Raw genomic sequence first — 24,259 nt, forward strand, 5'->3', positions numbered from 1 at the left:
ACTAATACGGCACTACTAATATAATACTCTCACATTCTAACGGATACCATGGCTTCAAGCTTATACCAAGTGCACCAGCTAAATGTAAACAAGTCTTTAAAAAAGGCGGACCGTCCTAGGTAAGACGCCTTGCTGTTGAGAACCGTGTGACGTATCCTGGAGAATTTTTTGTTTTCGTTCTGAAGAGTCAGTTAATAAAGACTAACAGCTAACACTTTATATGGTGGCTTCGGGGAAGAAGTGAAAATTCGGAAGTTGTAGATCGTGTTGAAAACCAGCAGAATGAAGTGTTTACAACAAGGTACCGTTTATGTAGATCTTTTTTTACTGCGCTAAAAAGATAGCCCACGAAATACCAAAATTCTCACCCGAGAGCGGTGCTACTTCAACGCCCCAATACCCGCGCTTGAGAACAAACCCGCGCTTGAGAACAAAACCCGCTCATTTCCGGAGCGCTATCCTCGACGCGGCTTTGTTTGCAGTGGGCGCAAGATATGTGCCGTAAATTGCTAACCCGTTGGCACGCTCTCTTTGTAAAGAAAAAAACCTACGTAAATAGCTTTCCAGACAGTAAGATAAGTGGCCTTTTTTAATTAACTTTTCAGAACGAAAAAAATACTGCAGAGTACACTACATGACTCCCAGCAACACGCTCTTAGTTTTATTCGCCTAGGACAGTGTGTCTCTTTAAAAATATTGGTTACATATAGCTGGGACACCTGGCGTAGCCACCCAGTTAGAGCGCCACGAATGGGTAAAGTGCAAAGTTTTCTAATGAAATTCTAGGGAGGGGGGGGGGGGGGGGGTGATATGCGTGCACTCAATGGCAGGCATCATCTCAGATATGAGACTACAAAGTCTTGCTAGTTGGCTAACATCAGTACTGTACGAACAGAGGAATAGCTCTCAGACTCAACGCTGGAGATGTATTGGTAATGTTTTATAGTTATGATCTGAACATTATAACAACATTCAGAAGGTTTAATGTAGTTTTATATCTAAACAATAAAAGCGCCGCCGCGGTGGCTCAGTGGTTATGGTGCTCGGCTGCTGACCCGAAGACGTGGGTTCGATCCCGGCCGCGGCGGTTGAATTTCTTTGGAGGAGAAATTCTAGAGGCCCATGTACTGTGCGATGTCAGTGCACGTTAAAGAACCCCAGGTGGTCGAAATTTCCGGAGCCCTCCACTACGGCGTCTCTCATAGCCTTAGTCGCTTTGGGACGTTAAACCCCATAAACCAACCAACCAACTAAACAATAAAATACCACGTAGGACGTCGCGTCACCGTAATGTCTAGTTTCGATGTTCAACTAACAGTTACTACACAACACATCACGTTATCTGTTAATTGTTAACATTAACATAACATTATAATGTAAATGTATGACTTTAATGCTACTTACACCAATTTTATAGCGTTATTTGATGTTCGGCGCTACATGGGAAAGCGCTTTATTTTAAACCCCATAGCATTATCGAAGTACAACCCTTCCAACGTTGAGAGTCAATAGCTTGCGCTCTCCTGACGTCTTCCCTCCTCACCTCTCCCTGCCGGTTTTCACTTGCAAAACAAAAAAAAAACGGTAGGGGGGAGTGCTATCGAATTTATTCAATTATGCGTGCCGTTTATCATTCAATTTAGGAGAAAACTTCGAAACGTTGGATCACTTTCACCAGAAAATCAGCACAAAGTCAGGCTTTTCCCTGGCGTGTGTGCAGATAGGGCTCTGACGGAGGTACTGGTATGGTTACCAAGGTCAGCATGTTAGCCATATTATACCTGCAATGGGCGGACGGATTTATTCGACTTCATTGGCTTCTGTTCCATTTATTCAAGGTTGTCACCGGCTTCTCTTTTATCGCATTCGGTCGGATAAATGTCTGCTATACACACAATTACCACCAGGAAGCACTTCATGCTTTGAGAGGAACAGAACGGGAGGTGTATGAAATTCGCCCTTAAAAATTCTTGACGGCACACGCAAAAAAAAAAGCGCCATCATTCCCAGACCGTGGTGGTCACCTTGCGCTGACAACCTCCTCTTTCAAGCAATATGGCGATATCGCTGCTGCACCGACCAGCTTCAAACCTTCATACATAGTGTGCAACCACGACGGCAAATCGTGCACGGTGGAGAGGGCTAATGCATTTTTCAACAGCTCGATCGACGGGCGCCGCCGCATTTTATATGCGCGCTCCCCGCCTATAGTGACGCCAGTAAGTGGCATTCAGCAGAGGCCCCGACCACGTTGCATGCTCTAGCGCGGGACAGCTCAGGGTCCTCAGCGCTGCATGGTGCACCAACCAAATGAGACTCGCCAGCGGTGCTGCGTCCGCTATACGCACCTCGCCGCCACTAATTGCGCATCTTTCTATTCATGTCCTCCCAAGAAACAGCCGCTCCCCAGCCCTGTTCCCCGGCGCCAAGTTATGTTTAAGGGACAGGGTAGACTAAGGTTGTGAAAAAAAAAAAGTTTTTTATGGCATGAAATTTACGCTCTTTCCTGAACAAGATTCACTGTCTGAATTGCGTGCGAACAGTGTTTTCAGCACGAAAAAAAGGCATTTCTGGAGTCTGGGTGGTGACCATTCATGCCCCATTTTAGGCACCCATGTGCGACATACGCGTATATCGTTAGTTCAACCTGTGTCAAAAAAAAATAAAGAAATTAACGAAAGAGGTACACCAATTTCCCCAGGTTTAGAGGGTTTGTTAGTGTCCATCTAGGAACGACGAAACGTTTACTAGCGCTTTGTTTTGAGCCAAATTTAGCTCAAGACACTGCCCGCTTTACCTAAAACGAATCGTTTGCTCGGGCACGAGCAACATCGATTTCTTTTTGGCTCTGGGGTTCGAGTTTGACAGTTCATGGAATGACTAACGCCGAAGTGGCTTCTCTGGAAGTACAGATTGGTAATAAGGGAGTAATTACTCATTGACATCCACCCAAGCGCAGCCATACGGCTACAAAGGAAAGCTATATAGCTTTCTCAGAAACTTCGCAGTTAAAGACTGCTCCGGTGTAGCGGTGGTAGCGATGATAATTAGAAATGATGAAACGAGTAGCATTGTTCTGAATAATTTCGAAGTTTCTGAGAAAGCTATATAGCTTTCCTTTGTAGCCGTATGGCTGCGCTTGGGTGGATGTCAATGAGTAATTACTCCCTTATTACAAATCTACTCCACCTTGGGGAATTCCCCTAAACATTTGACCAACACTGTTCCCACTTCGAGTTATTGATCAATTCGCTCTCGCCCTACCATAAGCTTGCCGTCCCGGTTAGCTCAATTGGTAGAGCGACTGCTCCGGTGTAGCGGTGGTCCCGGGTTCGAATCCCGGACCAGGACGAATTTTTCTTTAACTGCGAAGTTTCTGAGAAAGCTATATAGCTTTCCTTTGTAGCCGTATGGCTGCGCTTGGGTGGATGTCAATGAGTAATTACTCCCTTATTACAAATCTACTCCACCTTGGGGAATACCCCTAAACATTTGACAAACGAAGTACAGATTCTGCGCGAATCAGCCTGTGTTGACCATCATGCTGCTGAATTCTGGCAGCGTCTCCCGGTGCAGGGCACCGCGTCTACAACGAGTTTTTAACCTTAAAAACAATCACTGTAGGCAGCAGACACGGACGCTTGCTGTACACTTCCTGAGAAAAAAAAAAAAAAAAAGACTTCATGGGCCAACACACAATCCAGACCATTCTTCAACAATTTTGTTTTGGAGCGAATTGCTTGAGTTGTGCTGATTGGTCTTCAAGCGCTGAAAATAGTTTGGTTTATTGGTTTATTGGAGTTTAACGGCGCAAAGCAACTCAGGCTATGAGGGACGCCGTAGTAAAGGGCTTTGGAAATTTCGACCACCTGGGGTTCTTTAACGTGCACTGACATCGCACAGCACACGGGCCTCTAGAATTTCGCCTTCATCGAAATTCAGCCGCCGCGGCCGGGATCGAACCCGCGTCTTTCGGGTCAGCAGCCGAGCGCCGTAACCACTGAGCCACTACGGCGGGGCTTCAAGCGCTGAAAATATCCAGGATGAATGCTGTGCTTACTTTTAATGATGACAGCATCACCTGAGCTGAGCTGACATTTTCAGGTCATCTGGTGTTTCACCAGGATGCTACACAGTGCCGTGGTTGTCCGAGGATGATATGCGATGACTTTACATTGCGTGAAGAGCTACACACTTGTTCATAGAAAAGGCCTGGAAGGCAAGGAAACAAATAAACAAAAATATTGGTTGCGCAGGTGATGGTGGCTGTTGAAATTATACCATAGAGAAAGAAATTGGTAAAGAGTGGACACTCGGCAAAATCCGGACTAAGGAAATATAAGGAGCCCTCCAACCAAGGAATAGCGCCAACCGCACATGCCGCGCGCGCGTTCCCGAGCAGAGACTGCGGCGACCGACGACCGTGACAGTCAGGATATGTGAGCGCTCGACATTCTCCGTTTTTCGTTTGTACTTCGTGTAAACTGTGTGGGAGTGTTTTCGCGTTGCTGTTTTACGCTGCAGTCCTGGGGTCTCTCTTTGACAATGACAAGGTTAGAGATTTTTCATTGCAAGGAATTTAGGCTCAGCACACTGGCCGAGCCGGTCGGCGTCACAAACTGCGCAGTTAGCGAAGGCGCGCCGGCCGCGGTTTCGCTTTGACCCTTACGGTGACGTGCTGTGTTTTTTTTTATGACCCCCAATAATGCATCATTTGTTTTGAATACATCTTTAGACGGTAGAGCAAGGGCAAAATGTGGTCAAGTAGAAAAAAAACGGGGAACCATGCCGAAGCCAAGCGTTCTCGCAGTGACAGCACAGGGGTGCACCTTTCAAAACGGACGGAAATCAGATAACGCGTAGGACTAAAAGCTCAAAAACCAATAACTTGTGCGCCGAACACTCCGTTCTCTGCGCGACTGAAAACACGCACTGCACCCGCGCATTTGGTCTCACTCCGTCCAGGAGGCATTCTGCGAGCGTGAGCTCAGAGCCCCTGTTGTGGGCACCCCTGTGCAAAAGTCGAACTAAACGCGTCGGCCGTGTATTCGGGCTTTTAGGGAGCAGAAGATAACTTCAAAAAATGGAGGAATGTTTGAAAATCATTGAGAGATGACTTCATCATGTAGCACGGTATTGCATGTGGTGCATCAGTATTCCGCATGCGAGGTTCGTAAAAGCATGTTGTCCGTGCTCGAACTTCGTCGCTTCGCCGCTTTCGCGCGTTAAGCCTGTTCGCGAGGTTTATCACAATGACATGCGCTCATAATTTACATTTTTTAGCTGACACTATATGATCATATACGATCATATATCAACGTTGATATATATGATTATATATCAACGTGCATTTGTTCGGTGTAATTTTGCAATGAAGCTATCTTCACTTCAAAACCAATTATCTAATGGACATCAGGTTTTAGGTTTGACCTTATTTCTCAGGAACCACAGCCGCTAGAAAGATTATTCTTGCCCAGTACCTAAAAAACACAAGGGGGAGTCTATTGAAGCAGGATTATGGGAATAGATGCAGGGGATGTACATTCACAGGATGTTTACTGCCCAATTTAGCTTGAAAATAGGTAGAGTCCAATAAAAGAATTACAGGGGCCGTTAACCTCCGCTATAAGGAGTTGACGCCCATATATGCGAAATTGGTCATTCTCAACTTTACATTCATAGGTCCCTGGGAGTCCTATTTCCCTGCGATGGCATGTGCTACCATCGGTGGGTCTTGTGCAAGCCAAGTTGCTCTGTCCGAGCAACCTCTCGCGATAAACCGTTAATTTAACTGCAATCCAGTGGATATGTTGTGATGATCCTACAAGGTCACGTGACCTAGGTTGGCCACCTAGGTTGCTTCTCCAACCTACGCCACCCTAATTATCGCTCACAACGAGGACGCCAGATATTCTGCGTGGCGGGACCTTTAACGCTTTCGCGTTAAAAATAACCAATTACTATTAAACGATACTTGTGTGTCAGTACAGAGAGAAAAAAAGAAAAAAAAAATCTGGCTAGAATGACAGTGTGACTGCTCTAATTCTAGTAGGTCCTGAGAAAAAGGGTCACAAACAGAGCGGAACCTTAACAGAGCCGCAAAAGCAGAACGTCCAACTCAACTAATCAGCGCGAAGCTTTTGTTTGAAACAGAAGCACTTTTGTGACCTCTTACGGAACAGATAGCGTAGCATGCCATAAGCGTAGCGCCCTCAGCTCCAGCACTCTTCGTCCGATAGGGCGAGTGAATGGCGAGTCCGTGCTTTTTTTTTCTTTATCGGAGTAAATAGTATAGTAGCGAGATGCCGTTTCTAACCACTTTCGCGTGGAGTGGTCGCCGCGGAAGCTAATCTTAGCCTCGACCAAAGTGCGAGTGCGCGCGTGCATCGAAGCACGCCCCCGGCGCGCACGCTTAGCGCCAAGAAGACACAGAAACGCCGGTATTCACAGTGATGCAGAGAACTGCAGAGGGGCACCTCGATCGCTTTCTCTGCCAGACTTACGGGCGGCCAGCAACAAAGGCGAGGTAAAAGAAGAGCTGCAATAACTTAAGCCAACAGAATCCACAGCACGTGCACTGAAAACGAAGCATGTACGGGAACGTCGCGTAAGAAGGAAGCAGAAGCAGCAAGAAGTAACGAGACGACTCCAGCAGTCGCCTACCATGACAAAGAAAGAGAAGTTAGACATCGGCGAAGAGCGATATGGCTGCAGGGACAATTTTTTATTTATTTTTTTTCACGGGGGCATAACAACAACATGATTGTTCTCGCAGCAAGACAGCGAGCTGTTCGCTCATGCGCGGCATGCATGCACCATTCGGTTGCGTTTAAACTGCCTCCGAGATTAAATAAATTCATCAGCTCGACAAAAACACGGGCCTTGCCAAAGAGATAATTATCTTGGCCATCACGTACGTAGAACTACTAACGACGCGCTCTGGCCTCGCTGGCATTAAATTAACCATTCGTTGGCATGAATCCCAGCCAGGCTTGTTGAATAACAAGGTGCCAATGCGGCAGGCGGCCCCAGAAGGAACTCGGGGCGGTGCAGATCTGTCGCAGCGCGATGGTCAGCGTCATATGTATTCGCTCTCGCGGAGATGAAGCGAATGGTAACAGCGCCTCAACAACGGACGAGAAATTCACTCTCACCGGAGGCCTCCCTCCTGCTTGATATATCGAATGGTTCACTGAACGAGAGTTCGAAAAACGCCAACAATAGAACTGTACTTTTGCATGGGATTTTCAAGGACATGCTCCAACTATTCGACATAGACAATAATTAAACAACATATCCGGGGTGTATACATGGTCCACAGCCGAAACGTCAGTATATATATATATATATATATATATATATATATATATATATATATATATATATATATATATGGTCTGTTCTGAAAGTAGTAGGACTCATTTTTTTAAACAAAATTTATTCATGAGAATGGTACAAACGATTATAATTTTTCGAGGTAGCACCCTTCCGCAGCTACACGCTGCTGCCAATGAATTTTACAGTTTTCGTACGCCTCCAGGAACGCCTGGACCGGAATGCTGTTTAGCTCCCTCGTCACGGCCTGTTGAACCACCTCTACCGATCCGTGATGTTTCCCCTCGAGCGTCGATTTCATTCTCGGGAATAGAAAAAAGTCTGGCGGGGCCAAGTCGAGGCTGTAGGCGAGGGCAAAAAATCGGGGTCCTCATTCACATGAAGAAGATCCTACCGGTTGGCCTTTTCCTACTCTGACAACACTACCGGCACCAACTTCGCGCACGCTTTCCCCATGGATAAGTTTTCTGTCACGATCTTAAAAACTTGGGTTTGAGGAATGCTCAAGTCATCAGCTATCATTCTGATACTCATTCTACGATCACTGTTAAAGGGGTGGAGACACCAAATTTTGAAGCTATAAAAAGCCTGCTATGGGATTCCTATGTATGCAAGGACAGTCACAGCCAGGTGTTGGACGCAACAAACGTTTAAAAAATATTTTAATTCGGTTCCAAAGATTACCTAAATGCTCACTCTCACGACCTAGACCCATTCGCTAGCGCCATCAACCATGACGTCACAAGGGGTGTAGAAAAATAAAGTTTTAGCGACGTCATACCAAAACACATACCAAAACACGGGCGGCCTGCGCCAGTCTTCGTGCCGAACGCCGGCATCTGAAGAACGCGATAGCATTGTTTGTTCACGTTCATAGCAAACCCTGGGATATATGAATATCAAAAATGCATCGTTTGTGACGATCGTTGGCAAATACCGAGTTCCTGGTAGAAGTGATGACTGCGATGCAAGCAAATTTCATCCCATAGCCGGTTTTGTGCTGCTGCTACCTGGTGCGGTTCGCCTGCCGTCTGCTAGCTCTGTTGCTGAAGACGTCGTGGAAATCGAGCATATCTTTTATTATGGGACGAATTCACAGTAAATGGGTGCCGAGCGGAGCACGTTTCTGAGCGCTGGCCAGTCCCGAAGCGCCCTCAGCTGCGGAGTCGATATGCGAAAGCAGCTAGGCCTAGCGACGACTAGGGCAGTCTGGGACCAGCGCGCAGGTCGTCGGCCGGCGTTGCCGCAGGCAGTGTCGCTGCCGAAAGATCCACTTTTAGCACAGTCATGCTGTCGTATCTCGAATCTAGAAAGCATCCTTTCTGGTAGCATGGCTGTTTTGTATTTTCTTGTGCGGACGTGAAGTACGCCGAGTCTGCCGGCCGGTAGGTCAGCCTGGATACCGTCTGCCGACGTCATAAAAGCGAGCTAAAGAGTGTTCTTGACGTAAATAATAAACCATGGGACAAGAAATGTGAAAAAAGTGTCATTTTTGAGGATCGCTGACCAATACTGAGCTGCTAGCAGAGGTAACAACTGTGATATGAGCAAATTTCTCACAACCGCGCCTAGCAGCTGCCGCTGGCGCGACGTCGGGGTCCGGCTCGCCTGGCGCCCGCTAGCTCCGCTGCCGAAGGCGTCGAGGAGATTGACCATACTATTATTTTATTGTGAGATGATTCTGTTAACACTACAGCTATTTGTGAAAAGTAGGCCTTTTATTATAGCGCAGGCGACTTCCGAAGCGCCGGCCGCTCGCTAAACAGGCTATAGGCCTAGCGACGACCACGGCAGCCAGGCAGCAGCAGAGCTCGTCGCCCGGAGCGCCCGCGAGCGGTGCCGTTGCCGAAAGCTCCCAACATAAGCAGACATGCTTTGTCGCTGCTCGAGTATAGCTGGCAGTTCTGATAACAAGGCGATCTTGTCTTTTCTTGTGATATTTGTACTCCATCCCAAGCAGCGCTCAGGTACTGCTGCACGGCAGCGAAGTGTGACACCGGTTGTGGGCGCAGCTTGGGTAGAGCGGCGCAGCGATGCTTACTGGCATTTTGCAAAGTGTTTCGCATCCTCACGCGAACCCGCGAAGGCGATATTAGCGTGCGAACAAAAAAAAAGTCGATGTCCTCACTCGTTGGAATCAGATCTGTCAGAATCCGAGCTGCTGGGACTAGACGTGCAGTTGTTTGTTTTCATATGCGCTGGTCAGCACGTGTGTGGGAAAGCAGACGATGCAGCAGTAGGTGCGTCACAACTTTTGTGGGCCCACGTGACCAAGCGAAGCAGTTGATCTTCCTAGCTTTTTTTAGAAAAGCTCATAAAGGGACTTTAGATCTTCCCCCTCTGTGACGTCACTGTACAACTCGGCGTTCCGAAACCGAAACCGAAAATCGTTCACCTAAAAATGCTATAATAAATTATTCACTGTGAATATATGAATCTTTGAGTGTGTATCATGCTTCCTGGAGCCATAAGAAACGTTTGAAACTAAGAACGCGCGAACCACAAATTTGGTGTCTCCACCCCTTTAAGTAAATGTTTCACTCGCTACACATTCTCGTTGGTCTTGCTGGTCGAAGGGCGTCTGGAGCGCTCGTCTTCCTTCACTCTTTCCTTACCTTCTCGGAAAAGCTTGTGCCACTCAAAAAACACCTGATCTACCCATGGAAGCGTCACCGTAGGCCTCCTTAATGATGTTGTGAGTCTCTTTGCCCGTTTTACCAAGGTTTACTCAAAATTTGATCGCGTATCGCTGATCCAGTAAACGCTCGACGATTCTGCGTGACGAGACGTTTCGACAGGGGTTCACAGTACAAGCGACCTCCTCTATTCAACGGCCGAGAGCCGACTGTCGATTTTCCCCAGCATTCCCAAAATCCCCCTTCAACGATCCTGCACGCGCACACCACCTTTCGTCCGTCCGTTCGCCCAGGAAAAAACCAGTCCTACTACTTTCAGAACAGACCCTGTATATATATATATATATATATATATATATATATATATATATATATATATATATATATATATATATATATATATATATATATATATATATATAAAATGTGGCACTTACGAATAGGCTTCACTGACGTTTCGGCGGTGGACCATGTATACATCCCTGATTATATATATATATATATAGGGGTGTGCGAATATCAAATTTTTCGAATACGAATCGAATATCGAATAATCAAGGACAGACGCATTTAACCACAACAAAACATTCATTTCAGCTCCCAAGAACATCACAGTTCAACTATCAGTGATGAAATGAGCACAAAAGGTGTGTGTGGCTGCAGAAAAAGTATGAAAGTCTCGAACACTGTTTTTAGAAAAGTGGAAATATCAGAGAAGATGGCTAGTACACAGCATTGATCAAGGCTAGCTTGTCATAAGCACAAAAGCGCGTTGCTGGGATGAACAAAAAGGTTGTCGTGAAGGAAAACCGACTGCTCCACATGGTCAGGCAGAAGTAGTTCCCTTCTAGCTGAAACGACTTCTCCAGCCACAGAAAATGCCCTCTCAATTGGCACTGAACTAGCACGTATTGCGAGGTATTTCGTGCACAGCTCTGACTATACCAGCTTCGCAGGTATAGCCACAAAGAAGCTCACCAGTGCAGTCAGCTACTGCATGGCCCAACGTTACGCATTGCCCTGGGCGCCGCCATGTTGTTATGTCTCTGTCGATACGACTTGCGGACCGAAATGAACGCCTGTGCTCGCAATAGAATATTCGGCTAGATACGAATATTCGCGTCGTGTCGAATATTCGAAACAACACGAATACTTGGACTTCGAATCGAATACGAATTCTAAAAATATAATAATCGAATTATATTCGAAAATTTCGAATATTCGCACACACCTATATATATATATATATATATATATATATATATATATATATATATTTAGTCAACCTACTCGGCCTCTGCTCCCAACGTAACAGGCGTTCTAATAAGAGTGACAGATTAAAGGGCATCTTTAAAGAACCACCGCGGGCTGTATTCCGACGTGATAAAAATTTCCTATATCTTTTAACTTCTTCCAAAGTCACCCGTCCAGTATTTTCCGGCTGTGCACCATGCAACAAATCTGTCTGTAAAATTTGCCTATAGATGACGTGAAATACAGCTATTAGCGCTGCTTCCAGCTACAGTGTAACAATTAAAGGTAACTTCACCTGCCACAGTGAAAACGTAATTTATCTACTAGAATGTTCCGTCTGTCAGCTGTAATATATAGGTCAAACTTCGACGTCTTTCAGATTGCGCTTTAAAAAGCATAAGCCTCGCAGTGCAAGTCTACCCAACCTGCCCTTATCTAAGCATGCAAACGTTTCAGGTCACTCATTTGATAAATTAAAAGCTACCATCTTGGAATCTTGAGTTTCGATTGCACAACGACCGAGAAGTCAGAGGATCATTTTTAATTCACAAGTTTAAAACCGTCTCGTCAGGTGTAAACCAAAGTTTAGGTAAGCTAACTTGCCTGTCTTAATCGCCCCATTTTATGACCAACTGCTTGAGAACAGCGGGAGCGTGAGTGGCATTTTTATTGAGTTTTTAAAATGAGTTGTACGTGACTAGGCAATATACCTGTATTGTGATCGCATGCCACTATGAATCACTGCCCTTTCGTGCGGTTTTATCAATTTAATTGAATGTGCACGTATCGGAGGCTGCGCATATCATCGAGAATGGAGCTTCGCATCGTGTATTTTTTTTTTGCCAGCACCCTTTTCGCACGTTTGCGCTCCGCATTGTTCTGCACCTTGTAAGCTCGAGACGTGTCTTTGTTTTCTTAGTATTTTAGATGACCCTTGATGTATAACTTTAGCCCATTTGCGATCGCATGATTTTGCTCGGTTTTAGCTTTTTTATATTCATCGTCATAGGTGCAGACAGTGATAACCCCATAATATAAACTTAAGATACTGCCCGCTGCAGTTTCTTCAGAAGAAGGCCAGTCCCCGGCCGAAACGACAAGAGTAGTGTTTCTTCACCGCGTGTTTGTTTTCGTTCAAGAGTATAGTGCCAACCTAGGCCTAGGAACTTTTTCTGCATATATATATATATATATATAAAGGTTGGCGCCATTCAATCGCCTCTTTCCATTTTAACCGGCGCCGTAATAACAACTGAAAAAGCCGCTCTACGACGGCGACAGCATCATGGTCGTTAGCCTGCACGGCGTTCGCTGTTTCACTAGAAGCTCGTTTCCGTGTTTTTTTTTTTTTACCAAAGTGAACGAGAGGTCGCCCCTATCAGTCGAAGGTCGCGTTTCCGCCCGGTCGCGGCCCGCGGGAAGAAAGCATCCTCCGTGGCCGAGTGCGGATCGCCCACAGGTCTGTTGTGGGGAGAGGGAAGGGCAGCATTCGCGCCTCGCGGCTTTCTTCAAAGGGTTAGGCGCGGAGGGCGCACTTGCGGTTAGCGAAGGCATCCCTTCTCTGACAGGGCCGGTGCCACACGGCGTGGCGCGGTACGGACAATGCCCGGTGGCTGCGCGCCCATTTGCTAGCCTCACCTGGGAACGTTTAGCGGCATCTTACCTGCCCCGAGGGGTCCCTGTTGCGGGAGGACGTTTGTCGCCGCGTTTGCAAGCTGTGTATGGCGCCGAGGCCGGGGCTTTTAGGGAGAGAGCAAAAACATGTAGTGACGAGGCTCCTCCCGCTCGCGGCTTGGGAATAATTCAACTTCTTGCTTTTTTTTTTTCTTTTCGCGAGGGGAGAGAGTGCGGGGGCGCGCGATGCTCTGCCGCCATATTTTGGTCTCGACCGGAGCCAGGCACGCAGACCGTGCTCTCGAGTAGCCGTGGAGTGGGTCCACGGGGCGGCTGGTGGGACATGATGCTGTCACGTATATACTCCTTGTAAATAGTCGTCTGTGTACATAAAACCTATATCTGTGCTCGACAAGAGTCCCTATCTTTCCTGCAAGTCTCATCCTACTGGCTCAGTACTTCGTTGGAAGAAGAACGGAGGGACAACCTCACCACCCTTTAATATATATATATATATATATATATATATATATATATATATATATATATATATATATATATATATATATATATATATATATATATATAGGTACAGTATTACGACAAACGCGACTGTTCTTTTAACGTTTATTTTGCCAACAGTTTCGGGAATGGTATTCCCTTCGTCAGGGCAGGCTTACAATGAATCCGTTTCGTCAATATAAGGACACAGAACAAGCGAGGAGGTATAATCTCCGCCCTCTAAACAAACTTGAGAATGAGGGCAGGGGACCGTATAATAGGCAGCACGACCAGTCTCACACGGGCCGCGGCTGAACAACAACCAGAAAAACAAACGGGGAGGTGGAAATGGTAAAGTAGTAGCAAATAACGAGCTTGAACAGCACAGCGATAAACGGGGCAAAAGAGCGTTAAACCCGGCTCTCGGCGTACACGGAGGCCGCTAACCCATGTGGTTTCGAGACTTGAATGCACGCGCAGGTTAAATCATTCTGAGATTATCGAGTTGAGTCGATGTTGGTGTAAGTAAATAACAAACGACAAGGAATATGTAGAAAAATGAAAATGAAAACGGGATGGAGAATATAAAATGGAGCACAAGAAGTTATACAAAAGTTAACAAATTCAGAATAATAATAATCCATGTGTGCGGAAAACGCGAAAGGTCTGCGGCCCGCGGAGCTGCCGCGTGGTCCCAATGGTCTAGGTGATAGATCAAAGGTGTCTATTTGGGATGGAACGTGGATGCTGGCAGGAGGTTGAACAAAAAAGTACTCAGGATTCCCTCAGGAAAGTACTGCTAGATTCCCTGCCATTTCAAAGTGTGTCAGCAGTTGTCAAGAACAAGTTCCGGCGTATTCCGATAATAACGCTGCCCAAGGCCTATGACCGGCGGAAGTCTCCCGGAAGTAGCGTTCATGCCATGAGAGAACGTGCCGAATTTATGAATGAAGTATGAATCCCTTTGGTCAAATGTTTAGGGGAATCCCCCAAGGTGGAGTAGATTTGTAATAAGGGAGTAATTACTCATTGACATCCACCATTTATTGGCCTTAAAAGAAAGTTGTCACGTGGCCAGCTGCTCGCTCACTTCTCTGCCCCAATATACACCCAAAGTCTCATCGAAGAGAGGACTTCAGAAAAAACAGATTTTATTCTTTAAAGCGCGTCTTGGGACGTTGAAGTGGCGCAGCTGTCATGTGGGAGCTTTTTCTTATTGTGTGTATGTGTGTATGTATGTATGTGTGTGCATGTGTACGTGTGTGTATGTGTGTTAGTTATATGGGGTTTTATGGCGCATAAGCAACTATGGCTATCATGCGCCAAACACAAGGTTTGATGATGTTATGTCAAGTGTACAGAGGTTACATTATAATAGATTTAAAACATTGGCTTTCTTTAGAAACTTACAAACAAGTGAAAACTCGACAAGTGTTTGCTCGCCTAAAAGCAATGCGGGATGAAATGGAATGTGTTCATTGTAAAATACCGTAAAAAATTTTTTTCTAAGTTCTTCGAGATGTGAACAAGAAATTAAAATGTGATTTACTGTGAGCTCCTCACCACACATTTCACACACAGGTTTGTCTTTTTTTGTTAATAAGAAGTTATGGGTGATGTGTGTGTGACCTATGCGTAAACAACATAAAATTACTTCAATAAAACGCTCTTTATGGCGGCATGATTTCCATTATTTTAAAATGGGCTTTATGGTATGCAGCTTGTTGTGTCCTTCATTTTCCCAAGAAGTGTGTATGTGTGTGTATGTGTGTATGATGTGTGTGTGTATGTATGTGTTGGTTGGTTGGTTTATAGGGTTTAACGTCCCAAAGCGACTAAGGCTATGAGAGACGCCGTAGTGGAGGGCTCCGGATATTTCGGCCACCTGGGGTTCTTTAACGTGCACTGACATCGCACAGTACACGGGCCTCTAGAATTTCTCCTCCAAAGAAATTCGACCGCCGCGGCCGGGATCGAACCCGCGTCTTTTGGGTCAGCAGCCGAGCACCGTAACCACTGAGCCACCGCGGCGGCTGTGTGCGTGTGCGTGTGCGTGTGCGTGTGTGTGTGTGTGTGTGTGTGTGTGTGTGTGTGTGTGTGTGTGTGTGTGTGTGTGTGTGTGTGTGCGCGCGCGCGGTTTGGTTTATTGGGGTTTAACGTCCCAAAGCGACTGAGGCTATGAGAGACGCCGTAGTGAAGGGCTCCGGAAATTTCGACCACCTGGGGTTCTTTAACGTGCACTGACATCACACAGCACACGGGCCTCTAGAATTTCGCCTTTAAGAAATTCAGCCGCCGCGGCCGGGATCGAACCCGCATCTTTCGGGTCAGCAGCCGAGCGCCGTAACCACTGAGCCACCGCGGCGGGGCTGTATGTGTGTATGTATGCGTGTATGTATGTATGTGTGCGTATGTATGTGTGTGTATGTATGTGGGTGTATGTATGTATGTGTGCGTATGTATGTGTGTGTATGTGTGTGTGTGTATGTGTATGTATGTATGTATGTATGTATGTATGTATGTATGTATGTATGTATGTATGTATGTATGTATGTATGTATGTATGTATGTATGTATGTATGTATGTATGTATGTATGTATGTATGTATGTGTGTGTGTGTATGTGCGTGCGTGCGCGTGTGTGTGCGTGCGCGTGTATATATATATATATATACGAGGTCTGTTAGAAAAGTATCCGACTTTTTTTTTTGCGAACACCTGATGGATATGAGACAAGCGCGCTTGCATCAGGGGACCTTGAACCTTCATGCGCATGCATAAATTTTTTCCCGCCTGCCGATAGCGTCAGTCGCTGGGAAGCAGCGTTTGAGTGAGGCAGTGTGCAGTGCTCTCGTCGGTTTTTTATTACAAGGAAAATGGCGGAGTGAAAGGAGCAGCGCTACTGCAACAAATTTTGCCATAAACTTGGCGACAGCCGAGTGGAAACCATTCGAAATATTCAGAAGGCTTTCGGAGAAGATGCTATGAGCAGCACACAGTTTAAGCAGTGTTACAATTGTTTTAAATATGGCCGCACATCGGTGGAGAACGAGCCACGCTCCAATCGGCCATCAACATGCCAAAATGACCAGGTCATTGCCGAACTGAACGCTATGGTGATGCGGGACTGTCGCGTGACTATCCGAGAAATTGAGGAAGAGGTGGACATGAGCAATTTCTCCGCACATTCCATTATCACCGAAGATTTGGCCATGGAGAGAGTTGCGGCGAAATTCGTGCCGAAGCTGCTCACGGTGGAGCAAAAGCAGCTTCGTGTTGAAGTCTCACAGGACATGCTGGATTCCGCAAACAGTGACCCCGACTTCATCAACATCATAATCACTAGTGACGAGTCTTGGGTGTACAGGTACGACCCGGAAACCAGATCCCAGTCGTCAGAGTGGAAGCATTCCACGTCACCAAGACTTAAGAAGGCCCGCCAATTGCGCAGCAATGTGAAAGTGATGCTGACTGCTTTCTTTGACACCCTCTGTGTGGCAGACCACGAGTACGCACTCTACAGGGTCAAACAATGACCAAAGAGTACTACAGGGATGTCCTCCGTTGCCTACGTGATGCTGTGCGGCGCAAGAACCCGGAGCTGAGGTCAACAGGAAATTGGCGCACCCATCGCGCCAATGCTCCTGCACATTCCTCGCACTCGAATCAGATTTTTTGGTGAAAAACCAGACTCCTGTAGTTCAACAGACTCCTTACTGTCCTGATATGGCCCCTGCGATTTCTGGCTGGTTCCCAAAATCAAAAGGTCATTGAAAGGAGCGCGATTTCAGACAAGGAAGAACATTATGGCTGCAACGACAGCTGAGCTAAACTCCCTTCCGAAAAGGGCCTTTTCGGAATACTTCCCACAATGGCAGCACCGCTGGGAGAAGTGTGTGGAGTCCCAAGTAGACTACTTTAAAGATGACTAGGTTTGCAACGCTCCAGTTATGCAAGTTTTTTTTCAACGGCTAAAGGTCGGATACTTTTCAAACAGACCTCGTATATATATTCAGAAGTGACAAGGAACAATAGTTTATTCGACGTTTCAGCCGCGGGACCAGCCTTAATTTTGTTTCTTGACGGCCCTGTGTGCGCGCGCGCGCGTGCGTGTGAGTGTGCGTGCGTGCGCGTGTGCGCAGGGTGATCAAAATTAAGCTTTGCAAATTGAAAAAAAAAACCAAGTATAGCAAGCGGGCATGTTGATATTGGAAACTTAAGAGGTAGTCGTATTTTAACGCAATTCTATTGGGCAGAGTTCTAACACGCGTGTTTTCCGAGATATTCGCTTCCAAATGTTCAGCTCGCTCCGCGTAATTGCACATGCAAAGCGATGACGACCGGCATGAGACTCCTACCGGCGTGACGCGCCGTTTCTTCCGCCAATAGCGTCGAGCGACCGGTGAAGCTGATAACTGTTTCCTTGTCACTTTCGGCAATCGAAAGGGAAGAAACGGACGACGCAACAGTTGCACCACAGTAGGAAGGATTTTCGCGTCGACTGCCACTGCTTTGCATGCGTAATTACTCAAAATCGGTGGAAGTTTTAGGGGCGAATCTCTCAGAAGACGCGTGCTCTAGGAGAATTCAGCAGAAATGAGTATTTTAGAAATGCGACCGCCTCTATGTTTCCCATATATTGCCACGGTACTAACCCCTCCAGTGGTGCTGTACCGCGGCCGAACTATTGTCTGGTATTGTGAAGGTGTAGGTTGCGCAACCTACAACTTCACAACATCGTGTACCAACTAAGCCCAACCGAAGTTTTATTGTTGTCTGGTACTTGGCAAGTCTTAGGAACTCTACGGGCTAGAGGTATGCCGTCTTCCTCTTTCGAGCTCCCTGCTGTCTTGTACGTCCCAGCACGTTTATGTAAACCTGTACTGTGTACGTCAACAGTTTTTCAGTCACAATACAAACATTCAGACTAGCCTGGTTTATGGGGTTTAAACGTCCCAAAGCGACTAAGGCTATGAGAGACGCCGTAGTGGAGGGCTCCGGAAATTTCGACCACCTGGGGATCTTTAACGTGCACTGACATCGCACAGTACACGGGCCTCTAGAATTTCTCCTCCAAAGAAATTCGACCGCCGCGGCCGGGATCGAACCCGCGTCTTTCGGGTCATCAACCGAGCACCATAACCACTGAGCCACCGCGGCGGCAAACATTCAGACTAGCCGTAGTGGCTAAAAAATAATTAAAAACGTTTAGTTAATTAGGTGCCTGACGGTGAAAATAGTGTGTCCCCCTGGCAGCACAACTTGTGCAGAGGTGGATTACACATACAGAGTTGGTCAAAAAATACAAAACGCAAAAAGGAAAAAAAAAGCAGGTCACAGGGTCTGCTTTTAACAATAAAGTCCGGAAGTTACTACACCCTCGAAGTTGAGTAGTAGTAGTATAAAACTTGTAGGGTCTGCTCGCGGGCAAGTCAAATCTCGCGCCGCTCACCGCGGGTAGCCTCGGACCCCTTCTTCCCGAGTGGGGGGGGGCGGGGGGAGCGAGGCTGGGAGAAAGCCTTTATAAGGCGAGACCGGGAAGGCTCGCGCTCTCTCGCTCTTGGACCAGCCCTGCCAAAAGGACCACCTGACCCAGCTGCCACGACGACGACCGGCCCCCCTGATGTGAGAATAAACCGTTTGTACAAAGTCCTGCCTCGAGTGACTGCCTGTGCGTCCCCGCGCAGAGGAATTGCCCACAAATAATGGCGCCCAACGTGGGGCACGAACCCACGACCCTGAGATTAAGAGTCTCATGCTCTACCGACTGAGCTAGCCGGGCCGCTAGGGTTAAGGAGCTGGTCAGGCGGAATGTTCGCGGGGTAGCGACTTGTGTAGTGTTGTAAATTTGTTAGGGGTTTTGTGTTATTTATGTAGTTTTCGGGCGTTTTCTGTTGTGTATTTCCGTGTGTTTGTAGATAGATTGTTGTGTATATGAATGTTCTTGTTGCCATGAGCAGTTAGCCGGTGCGGCCGGACAGTTAGCGCGAACTATGCCTCCCAGAAAGGATGTTTCAGCCACGGCTTTGGATGGCGGGGCAGCCGGTAGTGAGACGGCCGACGCGGCGGCCGTAATGGGGCAGGTGACTGAGATGTTTGCCGCATTGGCCCGTCAGCTCGGTTCGGTGGCTGGCGCCAACCAGGCCGCAGCATCGGTAGCATCGGCGACAGCATCGCGCCCGCGGATAAATATGGAGGTCCCCTCCTTTTCCGGATACACGGACGCGAAATCAGTCCACGAGTTTTTAGAACAACTCGAGGACTACCAGACGGCTCTGGGCGCCCCAGATGACGTAATGCTAGGGCAGGTCCTGCCTGTAGCACTCGTCGAGAGCGCGGCGCGATGGAGGCGCTGCCAGCCGACTTTCCAGTCGATGGCGGACTTCAAAGATCGTTTCCGCGCCGAGTTCTTGCCGCCTGATTATGAGCGCCGGATGCTGGAGGAGCTCGCGTTGCGCACCCAACACCCAGAGGAAAGCCTCCTCGAGTACGTACGCGCAATGCAAGAGCTGTACAAGAGGGCAGATCCGACGGCAACCGAGCGAGATCAGGTTGCGCGTGTGATCAGGCAGTGCCATCCACGCTTCAAGCCGTATCTGCGGGGCCGCAGTTTTACAAACCTCGAGGCCCTAGCGCAGGAGGCCAAGACCGTGCAGGCGGATTTACTCGCCGAACTGCGCTACCAGCCGCCCCCCAGGCCGGCCGAATCGCTGGAACCGGGATGCGCATGGGATGGAGGCCGAGAATGCGCGATGAGGGCTCGGCGCGCCGAGGTAATGGCCGTGGAAAGGCAGGCGGAACCCCCTGTTGTCCCTCGCGCGCTTGACCCGTACGCATTCGAGCAGCGGCGTCGTGCCGGCCTCACAGGCCACGCGCCGAGCGAGCGTCAGGAATGCGCGGAGAAAGGGGAGAGTCGTCCCCAACCGCTTCGTGGAACGAGGGGTCCTCCGTCCACGCGGCGGGTGAACGACCGGCTTTGCTGGAATTGCAACCAGCCCGGCCACGTGGCACGCGAATGCCAAGCTAGGCGTATGCAGGGAAACGCCAGGCGCTGGCGGTGATGTCTGGTGGCACCGACCTTTCACCGTCAGCGGGAGAATTTCATGGTTGTCAAGGCGCTAGTCAGGAAAAGAACTCCCGCGCCGGCGACGGGGAGGCCTTTGTCCCGCTCGCCTGTAGAGCTCAGGGAGTCGTTCCGCGCTCAAGCCCTTTTATGCTAGTGCAGTTAGCGGGTCGATGCTACTCTGCACTCGTAGACACGGGCTCAACGCTGTCACTGGTCGGTGACGAGGTGTACGAGGCCTGCCGGATAGGTAACATCCGTGTCAGACCGGCCGAAACCCCGTTAAGCTTAGCAGCTGGGGCGGCAAAGGCAAAGGGAGCAGTGCGTCTTACGATGCGCTTTGACGGCAGAAAGCGGAGACATCGCTTCGTCTATCTGCCTGGCTTGTCGATACCAGTAATTCTGGGAAGGGATTTTCTCTCGAGCGAAGGCATTGTGCTCGACATGGGGGAGAATGGCTATCGTTACAGCCAGCTCGCCCCCCCCTCATTCCCTTCGAAAGCGCATCCTTTCCCGGCTGTCCTGCACAAAAGGTGGGTGTCCACACCTGTGCGACAGAAAGGCAGGTGAGCTCCCTCGAGATGCTGAGAGACGGTGGCCCGTTAGAAGCGATTATTGCGTCTTTCTCAGGACCCAGTAGTCAGCGCCGAAGGCTCGCGGAAACATTACTCCCGTTTTCGGATTGCTTCACGGAGAAACCGGGCAGAACCGACCTGCTTCAGCACGAGATTCAGACGGGTGATACGCGCCCTTTCAGGTGTAACCCGAGGCCGTTAAGTGCGCATAAGAGGCAGCTTCTCGACTGTGCCCTTGACGAGATGATTGACACCGGTGCGGTGAGACCCTCACAAAGTCCCTGGGCGTCACCAGTGGTTCTAGCGCTGAAGAAAGATGGATCGGTCAGGCTGTGTGTTGATTATCGTAAGCTCAACTCACTGACGCCGACGGTTGCGTACCCTTTTCAGTCGATCGAGGCTGTGATGTACGCGTTAGGGAACGCGAGGTTCTTCACAGTCCTAGATGCAAGCAGAGGGTACCTGCAGATTGAGGTGGCCGAAGGTGACATTGAGAAAACCGCATTCACCTGCCACCGCGGGCTCTTCGAATTTACTCGACTCCCGTTTGGTTTGTCTAACGCCCCGAGCACGTTCATGCGACTGATGGACATCGTGCTGGGCGATGCAAGGTTCAACTACGCCATGGCGTACCTCGACGACGTTGTGATATTCTCACAGTCGTTCGAGGAGCACCTCATTCACCTGAATTCCGTTCTCGATAGAATGAGACGTGCCGGTCTAACCATAAATCCAAAGAAAGTGCAGTTGGCATCGAAGAGAGTGAACCTCTTGGGCTTTGTCGTGGATGATGGCACACTGAGACCGAATGATGACAAACTGCAGGCAATTCTGAACTACCCCTGCCCCATGGATGTGAAAAGCTTGCAGAGGTTTTTGGGGATGGTTGCGTTCTACAGGCAATTCATCCCGCGCTGTTCGGAGCTTGCAAGGCCGCTGAACCTGCTGTTGCGTAAAGGCTCGAAGTGGGTCTGGGGCAAGGAACAGAGTGACGCATTTGTTGCCTTGGCTCGCGCGATAGCGAATACCGCTAGTCTGCGCCTCCCCGACCTGAACAAGCAGTTTGTCTTGCAGACAGACGCTAGTGACTACGGTGTTGGAGCTGTTCTGTTACAGGAACACGAGGGCAAACTGCGCCCTGTCGCGTTCGCTAGTCGCACGCTCACATCGGCGGAGCGGAATTACTCCGTGACCGAAAAAGAATGCCTGGCGATCATGTTCGCATTGTCGAAGTTCGACATGCACCTAGACGGAGCGGTCTTCACCGTGCAGACAGATCATCAGGCATTGTCTTGGTTAAAGAGGCTCACGAACCCCGCAGGCAGACTCGCGAGATGGGCGCTGACGTTGCAACGTTACGCGTACGCCATCGAGTACCGCCGGGGCAGCTTGAACAAGGTGGCCGATGCTTTATCGCGCGCACCATGGAATGCTGGCGGAAGCGCTTCAGAGGCGCAGCCCAGCTTTGTAAAAAGCGACGTCACCGCTGTTGGAGAGGAGGAGAGGGCGGACGGGAGTGTCGCGCCCGGTTTGGCGAAGGAGGAGGCGGACAAAGGTCCCGCACTGTGCTGTGAGAGAAGGCAAACACAGCAGCTCGTGGCGGCGACCGCTCGCCTGCCTAGGAGCGAGGCAGAAAGAAATCTGTCTTGGGGAGTAGCGGTCAGTAGAGAAGAGCTGATCGAGGCCCAGAAAGCAGACGGTCTTTGCCAGCGGGTGCTGAAGGAGCTTGCGAGCAGCGCAGCTTGCACCGGGAACGCTGAGGGCAAGTACGACGCGTATCTGCTGGGCGATGATGGCTTGCTGCTCCGCTACATCCCCCAACTTGACGAGGAAGAGGCGATAGCATCCCCTTTCCGAGTCGTGGTCCCGAGAAGGTTGCGGAAACGGTTCCTGCAGTACTTCCATGACTCAGCGCTGGCAGGCCATGGCAGCGGCAGTAAGACTTACGACAAGTTATGCCGTGTCGCGACCTGGCCAGGCATGAGAAAGGATGTGCTGGGATACGCCCGTACCTGCCCGGTATGCCAGGTGGCCAAGCCTCGGGCGGGCAAGCCCGCTGGCATGATGAAGGCGGTAGTTAGCAACTACCCGTGGCAAGTGGTCGCGTGCGATATCATGGGACCCCTCCCTCGGTCCGCGCGCGGAAACCAATTCATCCTGGTAATAACGGACCACTATTCCAAGTGGGTTGAGGTTTTCCCCCTTAGGAAGCTTGTGTCGGAACGAATTTGGGAAAAACTGTTGGAGACTTTCACTCGTTTCGGTTTCCCTTCCGACCTGATTACAGACAATGCTTCGTATTTCACAAGCAAAGTCTTTGTAGACTCCTGTCGGGCGCTTCAAATCCGCCACAGGAGAACGAGTCCCTACCACGCTCAGAGCAACATAACCGAGCGGGTGAATCGAAATCTGAAGAGCATGCTGGTCGCGACGACCGAGCAGCACAGAGATTGGGACGCGGGGCTGTCCGAACTGGCGTTCGCTACAAGGACAACCGTGAACAGGTCAGTGGGTATTACACCCGCTTACTTGAATTTTGGGAGAGAGATCGCTTTTCCGCTAGAGAATGCCCTACTCGACGCGGCGGGGCCTGCGCCCCCTCCGCTTTCGCAGTACGCGGCAAGGCTCCGGGAGCGCCTGGAGGCAGCGCAGCGAGCAGCCCGCGAAAACCTCGATGTGGCGCGCATGGAGCAGGCGGATCAGTACAACAAAGGTCGCCGTCACGTCGTTTTCAACACGGGCGACTTAGTACTCAAGAGAACGCACCCACTTAGTAACGCAGCGCGCGGTTTCGCCGCGTCGCTAGCGCACAAGTGGGCTGGGTCGTACGAAGTTACGGCACGGACTACGCCGCTCACCTACCAGTTGCGGTTGTTGACAAACGGCGAAACCGCCGGTCCGGTGCATGTCGCTGATTTGAAGGCTTTCCACCTTCGCAAGGACGATGGCTGCGAAGCGGTGGAAAATCAGCGCGATGCGGCGATCTCACCCCCGGGAGGACGAGCAGGTAGCGGTGCGGTTCGCAACCGACGCTACAACCTGAGGACCAGGTAGCACCCGTGTCTCTCGATCAATTATCACTCGCAGTGCTCTCGCCCTCTCAGTATGTCTTCTAGGAAGCTCCAGCGGACCGACGCCCGTGGCTCGGACTCCAGAAGGCAAGGCAGACCACCGTCGAACGGTGGCCGCCATCAAGGCGCGCCACCCGGCTGGCGGCAGGAGCCGCGTGAGTAGCGCAGGTTCCACGGCCGCGGTGGCCCCCACCGCCAGTCTAACCGCGC

At 49.3% G+C, this 24,259-nt stretch overlaps 1 protein-coding gene and 1 non-coding gene across 2 annotated transcripts in view; both read right to left on the reverse strand.

The window, feature by feature from the left end:
- The window catches only part of mdy (diacylglycerol O-acyltransferase), a 175,720-nt gene that overhangs the window by 106,257 nt on the left and 45,204 nt on the right, over positions 1 to 24,259 (reverse strand). The window lies entirely within an intron of this gene.
- On the reverse strand, positions 19,050 to 19,122 carry TRNAK-CUU (transfer RNA lysine (anticodon CUU)). Its single transcript has one exon. It is a non-coding gene; the product is annotated as a tRNA-Lys (tRNA).

The sequence above is a fragment of the Amblyomma mixtum genome, chromosome 3, assembly GCF_055824585.1.
Source record: "Amblyomma mixtum isolate Tamu chromosome 3, ASM5582458v1, whole genome shotgun sequence".
Lineage (NCBI taxonomy): Eukaryota > Metazoa > Arthropoda > Arachnida > Ixodida > Ixodidae > Amblyomma > Amblyomma mixtum.